At 32.7% G+C, this 19109-nt stretch overlaps 1 long non-coding RNA gene across 1 annotated transcript; it reads right to left on the reverse strand.

The window, feature by feature from the left end:
• Positions 1 to 12375: 12375 nt before the first annotated feature.
• On the reverse strand, positions 12376 to 14600 carry LOC121209939 (uncharacterized). Its single transcript, XR_005905166.1, has 3 exons — positions 13591 to 14600; positions 12860 to 13432; positions 12376 to 12729 (listed from the first exon to the last, which is right to left on the reverse strand). It is a non-coding gene; the product is annotated as an uncharacterized lncRNA (long non-coding RNA).
• Between the last annotated feature and the right edge of the window lie 4509 nt (positions 14601 to 19109).

A 19109-nucleotide genomic window follows, 5' to 3' on the forward strand; every position in this document is an offset into this window, starting at 1 on the left:
GATGCTTAGAAACAGTAGCGGAGTTAGAAAATTATTTTGAGAGAGTTGAAATTAAATTATATATTTTTATTATTTTAATAGTTTGTATTTTTATAATTTTTAAAAAATTAAATTAAATTTTTATTATTTTTAAGAGGCCAAAATATAATTTTACTATTATTAATTTAAAATTTTATAAATTATAAAAAATTTAAATTTAGAAGCTACCAACGCCACTGACTCCATCATTTTGTAGGATCATCCCTTGGTAACAACACTCCTTGGCACGCAACAATTGCACTCCTTGACATTAATTATTTGAAGTGAAGTAACAAATATATATTTACATATATAGTTAAACAAAGATCGTGGAGTTAAAAATCTTAAAAAATTTACAAAATTTTTGGGTTTGCTCCATTATATGTGTTAAAAAGCATGGTTTAAAGACTTAAATATGAATACCATTAAAAAGTTTGCTTTTTTAACCCTCTTTTACGACATTTATTCTTGGATTGAATTAAAGTCATAATCATATTTTTATTGAGATGGTTGAGGGTAAAAGTAACATAAATATTTATATTTTATATTTAAAAATAAATAAATTAATCTTTATATGTTAGATCAAATAGTAAATTAGTTTTTTTATTAAAAAAATTACTCATTTCTACTATTAAAAATTAGTGTGACTAACAAAATAATGAGACAATTATATATAGTGTGCCACATATACTTTATGTTGATATATATATACAAATTTTTAATAATAAAAATAGATAAAATTATTAACAGAAAGATGAGTTTATTTTCTAATCTAACATAAATACACTAATTTATTTTTTTAATAAATAAAATAAAATGTAATTCAACCCAATTCAAGCATTTTACATCCCCAGCAAGCCGTGAGTTACTAGGAACACATTTGGTTAAGCACAATGCGAGTTCCAAGAGATATTTACATAAACAAACCCACCTCTGAAGAAACCTCTCTTTCGTAGCCTTGTATTTTAAGAAATCCCCGACTTGTTCCCTTAATGATTTTCTATTGGTCACATAACTTATTGATTAATAATACAATTATTTTCTAAAAAATAATTTAATAAATTCAAATATTAAATTCTTATTTATTCTATCTTTGATTTACGGTCTTTTAACTTGAAAAAAAAACAGTGAAAGGGCTAATAATACACCTTGGTGGCATTATGATTTCAATATGTAAGCACCGTGACAACTTGGGTTCGGGGAAGAACATAAAGTAGGGGGATTTGTAAGAAAAGAGAAACATGAAATGAAAGCACTTTTTTTCTTTCAAATCAGAACAGGTAGGGGTAATGAATCCAATTCTAAAGTGTGGTACCAGAATCACTTTGATTGATGGGTGGGGTCCCTGTTGGCCTACCTACCTTCTGGGGCGACCTAAAGCCGACATATTTCCGCCATTGTTGATCCGCATTGCTAGATTAAGTAACAATGTAACATGCTAATTCATCATAAGTGCTTAAATTAGAACGACAACCCCCCCCCCCCAACTCTAGCTTTTCTAGATTGTAGCCTCCTATATGACTCTTGAAGTTTAGGAATATTAGTGGGAAAAACACAATTTTGACTGCGGCGACCTGACTGTAGTTTCTATCGATTCGCTTCGCTTCGAACATTGATTTAACGCACATACAGCGGTGCGTGTGGGGGAGGCACAGATACCTAAAAGACTGCTTTTTCATGTGTTTGGAAGGAGTAGAGAGATTTTTTTTTTCGCTTATTATGGAAAGAGTTTTACTCTTTAGGGAATATTTTTTCATTTTATTTTTTACTCACGAGATTAAGGATTTAATCTCTATTAATATAAATAAAATATATTTTATGGTCAATTATTTATTTTGTTTAAAAAAATTTATAGTGAGAGTATTAATCACATTTATTGATAATAAATATTCTAATTTTAACTAAAAAAGAGTTTTATTTAAATACTATTTCGATTTGAATAGAATTAATATTCAACTATAAAATAAATGAATACAACTACAATTATTCAAAAAATTGTGTATATTCTTTCTATAAATATTTGATCCTTTTGCTATCCAACCTATTAAAATTATTGTTTTATCTCTATGATAATAATCATTTAAGTAAATTAATATCACAAATTAATCGAGTAACAATTTAATTGAAAAATGGTTAAAATTTTATTTTAATCAAATATTCAAATATATATTCTTTCCATAAATATTTGATCCTTTTATTGTCCAACCTTTTAAAATTATTGTTTTATCTATGTTATAATAAATTTAAGTGAATTAGTGTCACAAGTTAATCGAGTAACAATTCAATTAAAAAATGGTTAAAATCTTATTTTAATCAAATAATATAGGGATGAATATTAAAATTATACATGAACGCTAGTTTTATGCAATAATCACATGAAACTTTACTTTTGGTTCAAATGAGTACATAAAATTTTGCTTCCGATTCAGTTGTACATATTTACAAAAATAGATACATCAATTTATTTTACATTGGATAAATATAAGTATTTGTGCATGTAAAATAGTGTTATATCAATAATGATGTTAGTTATTTATGAAAATTGAATCAAATCAAAATATTATATATAAAATTACACAAAATTAAAATTTATGTATAATATTACAGGTTAAACCAAAATTCATGTGTAACTTTAAAATTTATCCCTAAAAGTTATTATTACAATGGCATTTATATCTTTTTATAGTTAATATAAAATTTTAGAAAAGAATTATTTTAAAATACAATACAAAGGTTTAAAAGCTTCAAACAAATATAATAATTTTTTTTTCTTTTATGTGTCACATAATTTAATTTTTTATTTTTATTTCATCAACTCGATTAAAGATAATATTAAAAATACTAATAAAAATAAAATACTTTCCTCAAAATGAAAATAACAATTTCATTGTATTAAAAGAAATCATATATTAAATCTCTTTCGTCACTACTCCCTTCACTTTTTTCTTTTATCCAAAAATAAACAACTAATTACTTAAATTTTATTTTTATATTTTTGGATTTAAAAATTTTTCGCTCAAAAATTTTAAAAGTATCCTTTAATATACTATGTATACATATAGACTTTCTATATATATTAAAGAATTATAGATAAATAAACATCAATATATATTTCAAAATATTAAGTTAACAAAACTATTAATAAATAGTTAATATGTAGTTTATTCCTTGAATTTGTCTAAAAGTATTTAGTTGATATTTAATTTTTTTATTTTTATTTAGTTGGTAACTAAATTTGTATTTCATCACACTTATTACCCAAATTTCTTAACATCATTAATTTTTTAAGACTTACTATATAGTTTGTTCTTTATACTTATCCAAAAATAATTAATCAGTACATAAGCTTGTCTAAAAATTACATAGTTGGTACTTGAACTTATCTAAAAAATTATACTTTTTTGAATTAATTAATAGTTTAAAAATATTTTTATTTTTTTAATTTATATCCATCGTATGTCATATTGAGAGGTTGTCACTATAAAATTAACTATAAATGTGTCATCAATATAAACTAATAATACTTGTGCGAAAATACTAATCTAAATGACATAATATAAATTCTAGTACCAACTAAATAAAATATTCAAATATTTTTAAACTAAATATTAATCCTTTATAAAATAATAAAAACAAGCAATACATAGCAGTGAATAAAAGCTATTATAAATAATAAATATTGTAATATCCACGAGTGAGATGAAAAGAAACCAAGAAAGTCGGTGAGCAGAAAAAAATAGGTTTCGTAATTGCCTTAAAAACTGCAAAAAAGAGAGCATTCTTTTTTTTGGGTTTGAAATTTAAGAAAAACTTGAATGATTTGGTGTGACTGTGAGCATAGAATAGAGGGCAAAACCACCGAAACAAATAATAATAAGCATATAAGGATTTGACCGTTTTGTAGTTTGTCTTGTATATGATATAAATGGAGGTGCATACTGCATGCTGCATCACATTAACAAGTAGGGCACTTTTTTCCATGCAAAAGTAGTGCTTCATTATGAGATCCTCTGCCTCTCACTTTATTTATTATTCAATTTTGACTATTTTAACAATAAGAGTTTATTTTTAATTTTATTTATGAAAATGAGTTATTTTTTATTATTTACTAAAATGAGTTGAAAATATTAAAACGCGTCCATATAAGAGTATTTTAGGAAAAAAATTTAGCAAAATGCATCTTTGAAGGAGTAATTTTGCCATGTCAGCACAAAATGCACTGACGTGGCAAAATCGCTCTATTGGGGATGCATTTTAGCCCATATTTTTTTAAGGTTATAGCTATTTGCATGTTTAGCGTCTAGGATTTGTGGGTTTAGGGTTTTAGGGTTATAATATTAGTGTTTTGTTAAAATAATTTAGGGTCTAGGATTTGCAGTTTAAGAATTTTAAAAAATAAATCGAGGTTTAGAGTTTTTAAAAAAATTAATTAAATTAGGTTTTAAGAGTTTTAAATAAATTAATTAAATTAGGGTTCAGAGTTTTTAAAAAAATTAATTAAATTAGGGTTTTTTTTCAAAAAAATAATTTTTGTGTTTAGCTTTTAGGGTTTTTGTAAAAGGGTTTAAGTTAAGGGTTTAGAAAAAAATTATATTGACAAGAAAGATTTTGTTTTCAGAATAATTAATTTTGAGAAGACGGTTCTGAAATGATAATGTCAAAAACGCTTCAAGCAAGATGCACTGTCAACAAAATTTCTAAAAAAACTCTCACATGGACGCTCTATTTCTACAGTAGTTCCTGAAAAAATAATTTTGAGAAGACGATTTTGAAAAAATAGTGTCAAAAACACTTCAAACAAGATGCATTGTCAGCAAAATTACTGAAAAAAAGTTCCCATGTGGACGCTCTATTTCTACAGTAGTTCCTGAAAAAATAATTTTGAGAAGACGGTTCTGAAAAAATAGTGTCAAAAACACTTCAAACAAGATGCACTGTCAGCAAAATTACTGAAAAAAAGCTCCCACGTGGACACTCTTTTTCTACAGTAGTTTCTGAAAAAATAATTTTAAGAAGACAGTAATGAAAAAATAGTGTCAAAAATACTTCAAGTAGGATGCACTGTCAACCAATTTATTGGAAAAAGCTCTCACGTGAACGTTCTTTTTCTACAGTAGTTCCTGCTTGGCCTTAGGCTATAAATGAGTCAAATTTCATTATCATGTTGCATAAGTTACACTAAGAAAAATTAAAGAGGCTAAACAGAAAAGAAATTAAATATGAGTGAATGCATTAGTGTTGTAATTTACTATGATTGTGAGGTCTATGACACCAAGAACGGTGTTGTTTTTCTATCGGAGAGCACAATGCGATTGATTTTAAACAGAATATAAATTTGACAGAACTTCGTAAAAGACTTAGGGGCAAAATCTTCAGAACGACGCCAATGAGAGTTTCGTCTATTAAGTATCAATTTTGAACTTTGATTGATCCTGTGACATATGACTCATTTGATATCAAAAGTGGTCGTAGCTTGGAGACAATGGTACAGACTTATCTCGCTAGCGGGTCACCCTATCTTGAGTTATATGTACAATTTTCATTGCCAAATAAAGCATTTGCGACTTCAACATCTACTGCTATTCAATAGGAATACACGACCCCTACCTGACACACCATTAGTGGGAGGCAGAACACGAAAGCTTCTGTGTTTAGTGGCAGTATGGAATATACAACTCCTGCACGACACTCGGTTAGTGGATGGGACATGCACCTTAGTGGGTCGATGTTCGATACTAGAAATACGTATTAGGAATGACATTAAATTCTAGTGGTTGGCAATCCACATTTGATTAAGAATGTTACAAAACATCCACAAGAAGGGATGATGTACTCCCTACGATGACCACCAGCGAGGGGACCTTGTACGTTGCAGATTATGGTAGGTTGGATAATGATTCTGATGCTGATCCACCTCAAGAGCTCGACCCTGATAGTGCAGAAGTTGCATTATTTTCTAAAGCGGATCCTGTTCCAACCGAACGTGAAAATGGTTAAGGGGGTTCAGATGAAGAAGAAGAAGATCCACGATTTAGGACGTACTCGCCTCCAGCCCACATGCATAATGTCGATCTATTGGTAGATGATGTGTTGGAGTTTCCAAATCTACCACACAGAAAGCATAACCATATAAGTTCGTAATTGGATTCGGGTGAATTGAAAGTTGGTAAGGAGTTTTCCAGTAAGGATAGTTTTTTTGGTGCATTGAAACAACATAATATTATGAATGGGGTTAATTACCACATGGTAAAACCAAATCCGGAAAGTTCGAGGCCAAGTGTGCAATGCAAGACAATACATGTTCATGAAAAATCATGGCTTCAGTTAGGAAAAAGACAGGGTTGTGGGAGATAAAAAACTACAAAGGTCCACACACCTGTGTTACCGGTACAGTATTACTGGGTGTTTAGGGTTTTTGAAAAATACTGTAATTACTTAATGTTGTATTATTTGATGTACTTTGTTGACAGGTGTTTCGCAAGATCATTGTGACAGCCCTAAATTGACCCTAGTCAGGAAGTGGTCTCGGGACCGCTAAGCCGAGTCACCGAAGTATTTGAATGTGATAATTATTGTCTAGGATATGTGAGTATGAATGTGTGAAAGTTTTAAGCTTCGATTTAGTCGATTGCATGTGAACTTAGTTAATAGGACGTATGTGTGACACTTTTGAAATGTGATAGGTTAATTTATAAGAACCTATTAAAGCATGTAGTGAAAATAATGGCTTTGCATGTCAAATACTCCTTTTTTTAATACATAGTGGCCGGCCATGATGGAGCATATATTAGAATATGTGGTAAATTTCCATGAAGTGGTCATTATTTTATGTAAAAGAAAGGAAATAATAAAAGAAATACTAAGGATAATAAAAGAAAAAAAAAGGGGTTATCACCTTGTTCTTCTTAGCCGTACAAGAAGAAGAAAAAGAGGGGGGAAGGCATTCGGCCTTTTGAATGAAGAGAAGGTTAGTAAATTTTGTTAATCTTTCTTTTGAAATCTTAGTTTGTTCAGGTTAATCATCATGTTTTTCTTACCTAGCCATACTAAAATTTTGAATTTAGAGTGTTGGATGGAACTTTCGGTTATGGTATGTGTGAGAAGAACTTGATTTTTTTTTCTTACCTTTAAGTTTTGATGGATAAAGAAACAAAAAGATTGTTGATGAAAGAAATTAATGTGTTAAGAGATTATATGAAACTTATTCATGTTTATATATGTTATATGCATTGAAAATGGTTGATGATTTTGGATGTGATTAGATTGAATCGACCATGGTATATCCATAAGTATGATTTATGCTTGTTATGTTACTCATGGTTAAAACGATTCGGCTATGGTTCATGTAAAAATAAAATATACATGTGAATTTGGTTAATATATTTGGTTGAGGTGTTATACATGATTTGGTATTAAATGCTATTAGGTTATATTCGAACATAGAAAGAGTTTATTTTGATATGCTTATTACATGGTAGGTAAGATTTGTGTTTTGGATATATGTTTATATTTGGTTAATGATTTATTCTTGTGAAGTATAAATTTGTGACATGAATTGAGTTGGAAGTTATTATAATGTACTTGTGCATTCGGGTATATGATGAAAATATATGAGATGGTTATAATCAACTTTGTGATTCGGCTCTTGCACATATATATATTTGCGCATGATGTATTGGTATGACATATATTATCTCAAGGTATATATTTATATATGGTGGTGTTTCTGTTATGGGGTAAATGATGGATGCGTATTGAGTTATAATATGTAATGCATTAGTTAGTAAAATGTTTGTCATTTATATGTGGTATTAACTATATAATTGGCCTCAACATAGACATGCATATTCGGCCACATGAGATGGATTGGTGTTGCATGTATTCGGTTAGAGGCAAGCATATTAATGCTTTTATCTTGGCTTAGATAATCGGCTAAAAGAGAGTGTGGGCTAAAATGTTGAGTTTGATTCATGATTTCATATATATGTGACTCTAATGTCTAATGTATATATGAGTTAAGTACCTTGAGTTCTCTTTTTGATGTTCAAATGATTAAATCAATTTATTTGTTAAATTAGACTCAAGAGCATAGAGGGGCAATTTTGGATAAAGAGAAAGTAAACGAATAGCCGTGGATATCTAGTCGTCAACCACTTCCGAGGTAAGTTTTAAGTGATTAAACGTTGAGTAAATTCAATCATAATAGGACATAATGAGTTGATTTAATAAGATATGATCTGGCCATGATATGTCTTAAACTCAAATGGTAAGTTCATAAGTGTTTGGACTTGGAAATTTACGAGCAAATTGTAATAATTTGCTTTGGACAGCAACAGTAACGTGATTTTAGAAAATCACTATAAATTTTTGGTGTGGAATTATAGGCTGAATAAAATATGTAATCAAAGCTTAGTTAGTCTAGTTTCTCATAAAAGAGACCGTGGAAGCAAAGAAATTTCCTATAAAGAGATATTTAAAGTTGCGTGAGACAGTGTCAGAATGACTCCGAAATCCCCTGTTCTGTTTTTGGAAAATCATTATAATTTGTAAAAAAATGGTTATAAGATAAGATTTATATGCTTAGACTCCTTAATGAGTCTAGTTTCAAATGAAATCAAATAGAACACATTATGAATTCTGTACAATGAAAAATTTGATTCGTAGTGAAAAGTAGTCAGATTAGTCAAACAGTGAAATAAGGGAAACTTTAAGAAAAATCTGGTATTGATTGGCCAAACCTAAAATTCTGGAAATTCTATGGATGGAATATATACGAGTCTATATTCAGGGAAAATTAACGGCAAGTGATTTGGAGTTTTGTAGCTCCAGTTATAAATAATTTAGTGACTATTGCTCAGGAAAACAGCTCGTAGTGAATATGTGATTTTGTTGTAAACATGGATAAAACTTGTTTTAGTTGCTCATAAGCTATTGATTAAACCCATACGTGAATTCTAAATCGTGATATTGTAAAACGATATATGAGTGTTAGACGGATCTTTGATATTAAAATTTGTGAAATTGTAAGTTTATGAGTATTCGAATATGAAATGATAGTATGGCATGAAATTGAATTATTCATTGGAAAATGATTGATGTAGATTCGGCCAAGACAAAGTGTATACATGATAGTATATGTGGTATGTGAAGTATATTTGGATAATTGTGATGTGAATACATGAAAATTTATATTTTGATTTAGGATTTTATGTGATGAATGTGAATGTGTATATATGAGATAAGGCCGAATGGCCAATGTGATGAATGTGAACATGCATATATGTGATAAGGCCGAATGGCCAATGTGATGAATGTGAACATGCATATATGTGATAAGGCCGAATGGCCAATGTGATGAATGTGAGCATGCATATGTGTGATAAGGCCGAATGGCCAATGTGGTGAATATGAACATGCATATATGTGGTAAAGCCGAATGGCTAATGTGAAATATGTATGAGATATGTATATGTGGTAAAGCCGAATGGCTAATGTGAAATATGTATGAGATATGCATATGTGGTAAAGCCGAATGGTCAATGTGAAATATATATATGAGATATGTATATGTGGTAAAGCCGAATGGCTAGTGTGAAATATGTAGGCGATGTGCGTATATCGTGGCCGAACGACCAATGTGAAAGGTGTGTATTATTAGATATTTGATGAGGCAAATGAATTACAAATATGACAGTCGATGTGAATGTTGTAACATGTGATTAAATGTACATGAAACTTGGAAATATATTTCGGGTAAGACCCGATGACTACGTGTGGAGATTATGTCCGGGTAAGACCCGATGACTACGTGTGGAGATTTTGTCCGGGTAAGACCCGATAACTTCGTGTGGAGATTTCGTCTGAGCTAAAGGTCTCGTCGATAATCCGAGTAGAGGTTAAAGCTATAAGACTTCGTAATAAGAATTGCTTATAAATATATTCAATGTGAAAGGTTAAACAGGTATGTACTCCAAGTTTATATGTGAGCTTGATTTGAACTAAATCATAAGGTAGTTATGTGATGCATACGAGAGCAATCTATGAGACTATTCCTATGATTATGTGACATCGGATCAGTGTGAGAGGTTATGTGAAATCATACAATATATTTATGTCACATGAGCTCACTTTTATGTGAAAGTTTATCTGTCTATTGTATATGATGAGATGTGCATATTCGGTAAGAGGATGGTATGCCCGAAGGAAGAGTGAAATAAAAAAATATGAACAACTACGTTATAATTTGATTGTTATCTGTTGACACTGCTTAAAACTTACTAAGCATTGTAATGCTTACTCCGTTTACTCTGTTTCCTCTGTTTTATAGATCTCATTGCGAAGCTACAGGCTCGGGGATCGTCAGCAACTAGTCACACTATCACTATCCAACGCTTGTTACTGTTATGTTTAGAATTATTTTATGGCATGTATAGAATAGACTAGTGGCGGAAGAATATTTTTGGTTAATGTATATAAGCCATGCGAAAATGGCATCTGTTGAATGTTTACTTAGTGAAGTTTAAATTTCACCTCTGGTTGTGCTTAGTACTTATTTAAATGAACGATCTTTATTTCAAGAAAAAGTTTAAAATTTTACTGTTCTGACATGAGTTACAAGTCAGGTAATGCCCTTTACCTATTCTGGCGACGGTTACGGGATAGGGGTGTTACAATCATCCCAAAATGGATTTAGATATGATTGCTAGCTTAATATTACCGATGGTGAAGGCGGATCCCAGAACTTCTTTTTCAATCTTAATAGCCAATATTCGTAGCCAATTGAGGTACACACCCTCTTACCGTAAGGCTTGGATAGCTAAGCAGAAGGCGTTGGAAAAGATGCATAGTGGATGGGACACTTCATATAATGAGGTGTGGTAGTGGTGTTAGGTGCTGGAGAGGTACGTCTCAGGTTGTATAACGACTACTTGCTCCGTGGATGCCAAGTGTTCAAGCGTCTGTTTTAGATCTTTAAACAATGTCGAGACGCATTTGTGTACTATAAGCCATTGGTACAAATTAACGGTACCTTTATGTATGGTAGATATACCTATCGGCTACTGCTAACTGTGACATAGGATAGCGGTGGGAAAATCTTTCCAATTGCGTTTGCAATAACACCATTCTTCCTAGGTTAAGAAGGCATGTCTGCCCCCAACATGATATCTGCATTATATCAGATCGAGGTACTAGAATACTAGCCGTAATTGAGCGATAGGAAAGCCTATGGGATCACACACACTATCGGTATTATCTAAGGCATGTTGCGTCCAACTACTACGAGCATTATCAGTCTACCGTTGAATGACAACAAGTGACTAACTTGGATATTTAATCTCTATTAATATAATTTTATTTGTAATATTCAATTTATTCTAAATGGAAGAGTAGCATGTAATTTTCGCTATCAACTTATATTGATAGGGTACGAGATCAATAAGGATCATTTTCATGAGATGTTGGTGATTTTGTGATCAGTTAATAATCAATGCGCATACTGCCTCTGTAACATACGTTTCGATTAGTAGACACAAGCATATGACGACGGCCTACGATATGGTTATATGACCTCAAACTTGGCTGAATGCATAAATTCTAGTCTAAAAGGAACGCATCATTTGCTGATAACCTCGGTTGTGCAAGAGACATATTTCCATTGGCAGTACTATTTCCAAAACGAGCAGCGAGTTAGAAATGCCAAATGCAGGGAGGCCATGTATGATACCTAAAGGTATTGCAATAAATTAACAAGGCGAAGGTGTGGGCCAACACCATGCATACAGTGTGTCACGATCACGACAACCTATGGTTTCGTATAATGGAGTTTGACAGATTAAACCAAGGTATTACTAACGGACTATATCGTGTATGCCTAAGAAATAGGACTTGCGACTGTGGGATGTTTGACGCATTTCATTATTCATACACTCATGCAATTATAGCTCGTTGGAATCTCCATTTGGATCCCATGAGCTATGTTGACGAAGTGTACAAAATAAAATACATGTACAATGTGTGGAGACACATATTCCCACCGGGCCCAGATGAAAATAAGTGGCCATCTGTATCGCTTGCTTCATTTAAGTTATTACCAGATAAAGAATTGCATCACAAACTAAAAGGTCGACCTAGCTCAAGTAGAATACGTGATAATATAGATATCCGGGAAAGAACGAACCAACAGAAGTTGTGCGGATGGTGTAGGAACCCAGATCATACAATTCAAACATGTTCAAACCGAAATAATTGATAATTGCTTAAATGAAACCATGTTGCATTATTTCTATTGTCTTATTCAAAAGAAATTCTATTTTATTAAATAGAAAAAAATTTAAAAATAATTTACTATTAAACTATTCAAAACAAATTTTGTTTTATTAAACGAAACAATATAAAAATAGTTTGTACAAACATATTTAAAAAAATCAATGTATGTGCTGGTCGGAATCAGTGCCACATAGGGGTGGCCAATAGTTATGCGCTGGACTCCTTCTTGGTTCAGCTTCCGGCGAGGGTTGTGGTTACTCATGCAGGGGTTGTGGTTGTTTTGGTTGTGGGTGTTGGAAGGATGACCTACCTTGATAGAATAAAAAATGCGGAGGTATTTGCATTACTTACAGTTGAGGTGTTTGAATCTCATAAGGCGATGGGGATTGAAAATGAGATGAGCTCCCCAAAAGTGCCTCGTGTGATCCCTTCTGCGACGATGACCTATATATCATCAGTAGAGTCGAAGTCAACGGGAAAGGAGATGCACCAGGCCATGCATTCCAACTTAGCATAGGACTAGTAAAATGAAACATATAAGGGTTAAAATACATATAAGGGATAGGATACGCACCTGGGATAGTCTAAAGGGGTTGTGATGTAGGTGTTATCACTTGAGGCGTTGGCCCTGGTGATTGTGTGGGCGTTGTTGATGGGCCCGTGCCGTCATTCATTCTCTTTGGATTTAAAGGGCCCCTTAAATTTAAAGGGCCTTGTCATTCCATTTCGATATTGAATTACTAATGCCTCTGCTCTTCCGATAGCAAATATGGCTTGCCATAAATCCTAAACCATGACATGTAATCTGACGCGTAGGCTAACTCTGGAACAATGATCGGCTCGCGAGTAGGTATATGATCATATCGATTTTCCCAAATTTTGATATATTCTAGACCGACCAATGCGTATTCGATTACCGTAAGTCGATTTTGTGCTCATCATCAAGCACCTCAAGTGTCATGAGAATCAGTTGTTGGAATCCAATTATCGCAACACTCTATTCGTCCTGTGCATCTCGATAGTGGCATCGTTGACCAATGGGACCTTAACATGCCAAATGTTTGAATTTTGAAAGACTTCATCTGGAATTACTACCCGAATTATCGAATCCTTGTATGGTGTCAGTAAGACCCAATTTGTGCTCGGGCTTACACCAAAACCGAAACCAAAAAATAAAATAATAAATAATAAATAATAAAACCAAAATAATTTAAAAGTCCAGTCCATTTACATTTTTTTTATCCAGCAATAAACCCAAATCTTTAACAAAACTAACAGCCCATTACAGTGGCCCAAATCACAGACCTAAACTTCGGTTTCAAGAACTGAAAGCTTAGAAAGGTTTGCGCCGCAGCCTCGCTTGGAATTAGTTCCCCCACGCGTCGTTGCTTCACGCTTCACGTCACACCCCATGAACGGCCTCGCCATGTCAGCAGCACCACGACCTTCGTACCTGCAACGGACTAACAACCACAATAACAAGTAGCAGATAACAGAAAATGATAGCAAGAAAATAGAGTTTTTTATTTTTTTATTTGATGCTGTAAAATCCGGTTATAAAAAGCCATCATTTGTACTGTAAAAGGGGATCGAGAATACGCATATGAAAATCAATATCAAAAGTTTGAATAAAAAACAGTTTTTAGGAGGTAATTGAAAATCCCTTTTTTCTTTTCATTTTGCTGTTATATATTTGATTTTGTTACTATATGAGTATGAAAATAAAAAATAAAGAAAGGGGAGAGTACTTATCTTGATAATAGCCCTCAAATCCTTGTTGGCTTTGAAGAAATCAGAGCTTAAATAAGGATTGTGAGGTCTAGGAATGGTAGCACTTTCAGATTCATGGACGAGTAGGGTCGATTAGCCTTCGTGTGACGATCGTCTACAGAAAACGGACGCAAAACAACGGTTGAATGATGCTTTAAGTTCTGCCGAATGAAGAAGAGAGATAGGCTTTAGATTTTTTCTTTATTTTGATTTGTTTTTAGGTGATAAATGTTAGTTTTAGGGTTTTTTTTAACTTCATTTTATGCAGAACAATAAACGGCACCATTCATGGGAAAGTAGATCCGCGCATTGACCCATTCTGTAGCCCGGATCCTCGTTTTTAACCTTGAATGGTCAATTTGCGCGCGTGGTCCTTTTACCTTGTTGATCTATTCAATCGCGCCTTATTTGTTTTGCCTTGTTTTTAATTTGGCCGTTTGATTTGTGCATGCTTTCACTTTAGTCCAAAACACGGTGCTGCGTTTTGAGCTTGGGGAGATTTTCAATTCTAGTCCCTATATGTTCACGCGCGTTGCACTTTGGCCCTTATTTCTTTCTTAATGGTTTATTTTATTTATTAATTATACCTTTTAATTTGATTTTATTTCAATTAGGTGTTTATTTCAATTTACGTAATTTATTATTTTCATTCATTGAGCATTTATCTTTTAAATTTTATTTGTATGCCATTGAACTTACTTCAATAAGTTTACGGCATTCTTAATTATAAATTATTATTTTAAAATTCTCTTTTGGCATCATATCATTTTAAATTTTGGTATAATCTTTAATTTAAATTACCTATATATTAATGTATATATATATCAAAATTAGCATTGTTTTATCAACATTATTAATTTTATGTTATTTTAATTTCTTTTAAATATGTTTATTTGTATTTTTTTAAACAATTTATTATGTATATAATTCTTAAGAACATATTTTATTATTTCTTTGTTAGTTAAGATTCTTTCATGTACATATAGCCTTATTGTATATTGGCTTGTTCATCTTTCATGTATATTGTTTATCCTTTGTTATGGTATTATATTTTCATTATATATTATTTCCAAATTGTTTTGTGTACTATGTGTCACTTTAGTTTTCATGTTATTTCATGTATTATTGTTTTATATTGATGATTAGCCTTTTGCACTATTATTTAAATTATGTTAGTTTGTTCTTTTGTTTACTTGTATAATATTTCGTATAGTAATCCGTGTTTGTAACTTTGATTTTTTCTATATTGTTGCATCGTGATTCAAATTTCAATATTTTGGTTGATATTAGTTGTTTCGTTGTTATTTCAAGAAAAATAAAAGCGCTTTGAGCAAATTTTCAATTTTCCTTGTCATTTAAAAATTCTGAAATAAGGCAATATCTAATATTTGGGGAATTCGAAAAATCGTGCTCAATCGTACTGGGTATGACTTTCCCGGTAAACCTAATATTTGGATACCCTTTTATAATTTCAATGTATGAAGTGTTCAAAAAGTCGAAAATCAATCGCATCTTAAAGGTATAAAGGATCGTATCCAATCGTACTGGGTATGAAACCGCATATCTTTGAAATGTGAGATTTTTGACCGCTAATTTGAGCTATTCAAACATTTTAAAAAAATCATACTTCGGAAAATCTTTTCTTTTAAAACTTTTGACATAAGGACAGCATCATATCAATTTGGTACCAATTTTTTCAGCGTAATGAGGGTGCTAACCCTTCCTCATGCGTAACCGACTCCCGAACCCATTTTTTTTATTTTACATGAACCAAATTTATTTTTCATTGAATAAAGCATTTTAGTAGGTGGTCCAATCACACCTAAATCAAGAGATGGCGACTCCACATTTTCATTTTCAAAGGTCGATCCTCATTGTTTTCAAAATAAAAAGGGTTTCGACAGCTTGGCGACTCCACTGGGGACTGAACGAAGAGAGTCAGGCCATAAAATTGATTATTTTCTGTCATTTTGTCAAAGAATTGAAAATTTGTTTTGAAGATCATGATTCTTTTAATTGCATTTGTTTGCATAATTGTTTTGGTTCGAGTCTTGTAGAATAATATGGCATTGCATTGCACGACCGCTGTGGTTATACCTATTAAGTGGGAGTAAGAAACTATACTTTCGTGAGGTTTTCACCTCCGTATGGGCTAGTGGATTGCTTCCGGAATACATTCGTACCTATGATTTCGTGAGATTTTCATCTCCGCATGGTCATAGGGAAATGTATTCCCCTAAACTGAACTCGATTCATATGAGCCTATAATGGGTGAGAATTGAGGAATTTGCTGGTTCCGGTACCCTTTCTATAGAACTGAGCTACATATAGTGAACCTTGAGAATCCACCTTAAGTAGAACCTTGCCCAAATTTAGTGATCACCTGAATAGATACTTTATTTGATATTTATCTCACTTGTACTAAAGGGTTTTGTTTTTGTTTTGTTTATAATTGCATTGCATTACATTATCATAGAAAGGAGGTGTTGATTCATATTTGATTGCTAAATAGAACAGCTTGTCATAAGAAAATGAATTTCCTGATGAAGTGGATTATAATACGGTTGTCTAAATTGACGGAAGAAGGCTGACAGTTCGTGGAGAAAAACAAGTCCTTACCTGAAGAATCAAGCTGATAAAGATTGTTCGAGAGCCGTCGCATCTCGATTTTCTTAATGGAGTTAATCAATGTCGTAAGGATAATGAGTCGTAGCCTGGATCAAACAAAAAAGAGCTAGTGGAGGCATTTATTAGAAGCTTGCGCAATTTGGGTTTCACAAAGAAAAGGGATCGGTGTCTTCGCTTGGAATATGAAAACAAGGCCGTATATGCAATCCATTTTATGTAAAGGGATTTGTTTTCTAGAAAAGTTGTTCTAATGGAATTAAATTGAAAATCAACACTTCTCTTTCTTTTGCATTCATCCCATGCATTTGCATTGCATTGCATCATTTCATTATTTGCATTAAATTTTCATAAAAGGGGTCCCTAATTAGTTGAAATCATTTCAGTTAAACTGGGAACCAACAAAAATTTACCAACCAAGCGTTGTTACGGTACCCGTGCTAAGACAACAGATATGGACCAAAGATTGGAAAGACTTGAACAACTTCAAAGAGATATGCAAGACCAGTTACAAATACAGATGCAAAAGCAACTGGCGAAGTTTAGGCAGGATATGAGAGATCTGGTTTTAGAGTCTCAAAGGAACATGTTAAACCAGTTGTCTCAATTGTTGACAAAGGGGCTTGAAGAAAGGAAAAGTTCCATGATCAATACTGGGAAAGACAATGAGGACCCTCCGGATTTTACCCCGGTAAGTGCTCAGACATATCCGCAAGGTGTACCTATTGTTAAAACTTAGCAATATCAGGCTGGTGCCTCGACACTAGTGGATTACCCGATAGGCCCAAGCTCCCATCCGGATGGCAACCTAACCAATCTTGAAGTTCCTAATCTGGGTGAAATGGAAAAAGCAAAGAAGGGATTGCCAAGACAACTTGAGGATCGATATAGCTGGTTGGAGGAAAAACTGAAAGCAATGGAGAATGTTGACTTATACGGTGGAATTGACGCTAAGGATCTAAGTTTGGTCCCCGATCTAGTATTCCTGCCAAAATTTAAGACTCCAGAGTTTGAAAAGTACAATGGGACTAGTTGTCCTGAAGCTCACATCACAATGTTCTGTCGAAGGATGACAGGGTATGTTAACAATGACCAACTATTAATTCATTGCTTTCGAGGCAGTCTGATCGGGTCAGCAGCTAAATGGTACAATCAATTGAGTCGTGTTAAAATCCATTCATGGAAGGACTTAGCACAGGCTTTTATGAAGCAGTATAGTCATGTAACAGACATGGCACTCGACAAAATTACCCTACAAAGTATGGAAAAAAAGCGAAACGAGAGCTTTAGGCAATATGCCCAAAAATGGAGAAAGGTAGCAACACAAGTCCAACCGCCTCTTTTGGAGAAGGAGGCTGTGATGCTTTTCATCAATACTCTGGAAGCCCCGTTCATTAATTATATGTTGGGAAGCACTACTCTGAGCTTTTCAGATATAGTAATGTCCGGTGAGATGATTGAAGATGCGATAAGAAATGGGAAAATAGATATGGGAGAAAGTGCCAAAAGGTCAACCTCGGGAAATAAGGCAAATGAAGTGAACATCGTGAGCATGCCTTCCAAATTGGTCAACATAGGCCAGCCAAGGGTTATAACTACTAACCATCAAAGAGAATTTGAATGACATATCCAAAGAGAGGTCTAGGGAATAAAAGTTTCCAAACCCTTATGTACTTAGGGGTGTTTTAAGCAATGGGATTGTGGTAGAGATCCCTGTATTTTTAGAGCTAATCCAGAGTAATGTTCAAAAGACGCTTGTTGCTTTAAGCCTAGGGGCAATAAGAATCCTTTTGTGAAATAGGCTTGTGTCCAAAAATTTTTATTTTAATAAAATACATTCTTTTTAAATAAATATTCTTTCATTCTTTGTATATATTTTTTTCTTTGGACTATTTTCTTTTTAAATATGCTTTCATTCCTCGTTCCTCATTCCTCATTCATGATTATACCATACAAATACTTATCCTTAGAATCATTTATTCTTTAGAATTTGCCTTTGTACCTACTATAGGTCCCCAGATATCAATGACATGAGCAACGCTGTAACTGACTCCTTTTGGGGTGAGATAGGTGTTTAAGCGAATCTCGGGACTTTGAAGATGACAGAGATTGTGACTTATTTCCTGACTGGTTAAGGATGGTAGAACAAGATGAAAAAAGAATCCTACTTTAGAAAGGGTCAATGAATATTATGAGCAAGGGGCAAAGATCGAAATTTAGGTCACCACAAAGATAAAATGAATCGTCATTGAGTTACTCCAAGAATTCAAAGATGTTTTCGCATGATCATGTCGAGATATACCTGAGATATTAAGATTTGTGGGTGATACAAAGTGTCTATACGGTGCCAGAAGGTCACATGTCAATATTTTCATGGTAGCCACGCTAATCATGAGGTTTGGGTATTGTTGATCCACCATGAAAGGGGA

Source organism: Gossypium hirsutum, chromosome A11, assembly GCF_007990345.1.
Source record: "Gossypium hirsutum isolate 1008001.06 chromosome A11, Gossypium_hirsutum_v2.1, whole genome shotgun sequence".
In the NCBI taxonomy this organism is placed as follows: Eukaryota; Viridiplantae; Streptophyta; class Magnoliopsida; order Malvales; family Malvaceae; genus Gossypium; species Gossypium hirsutum.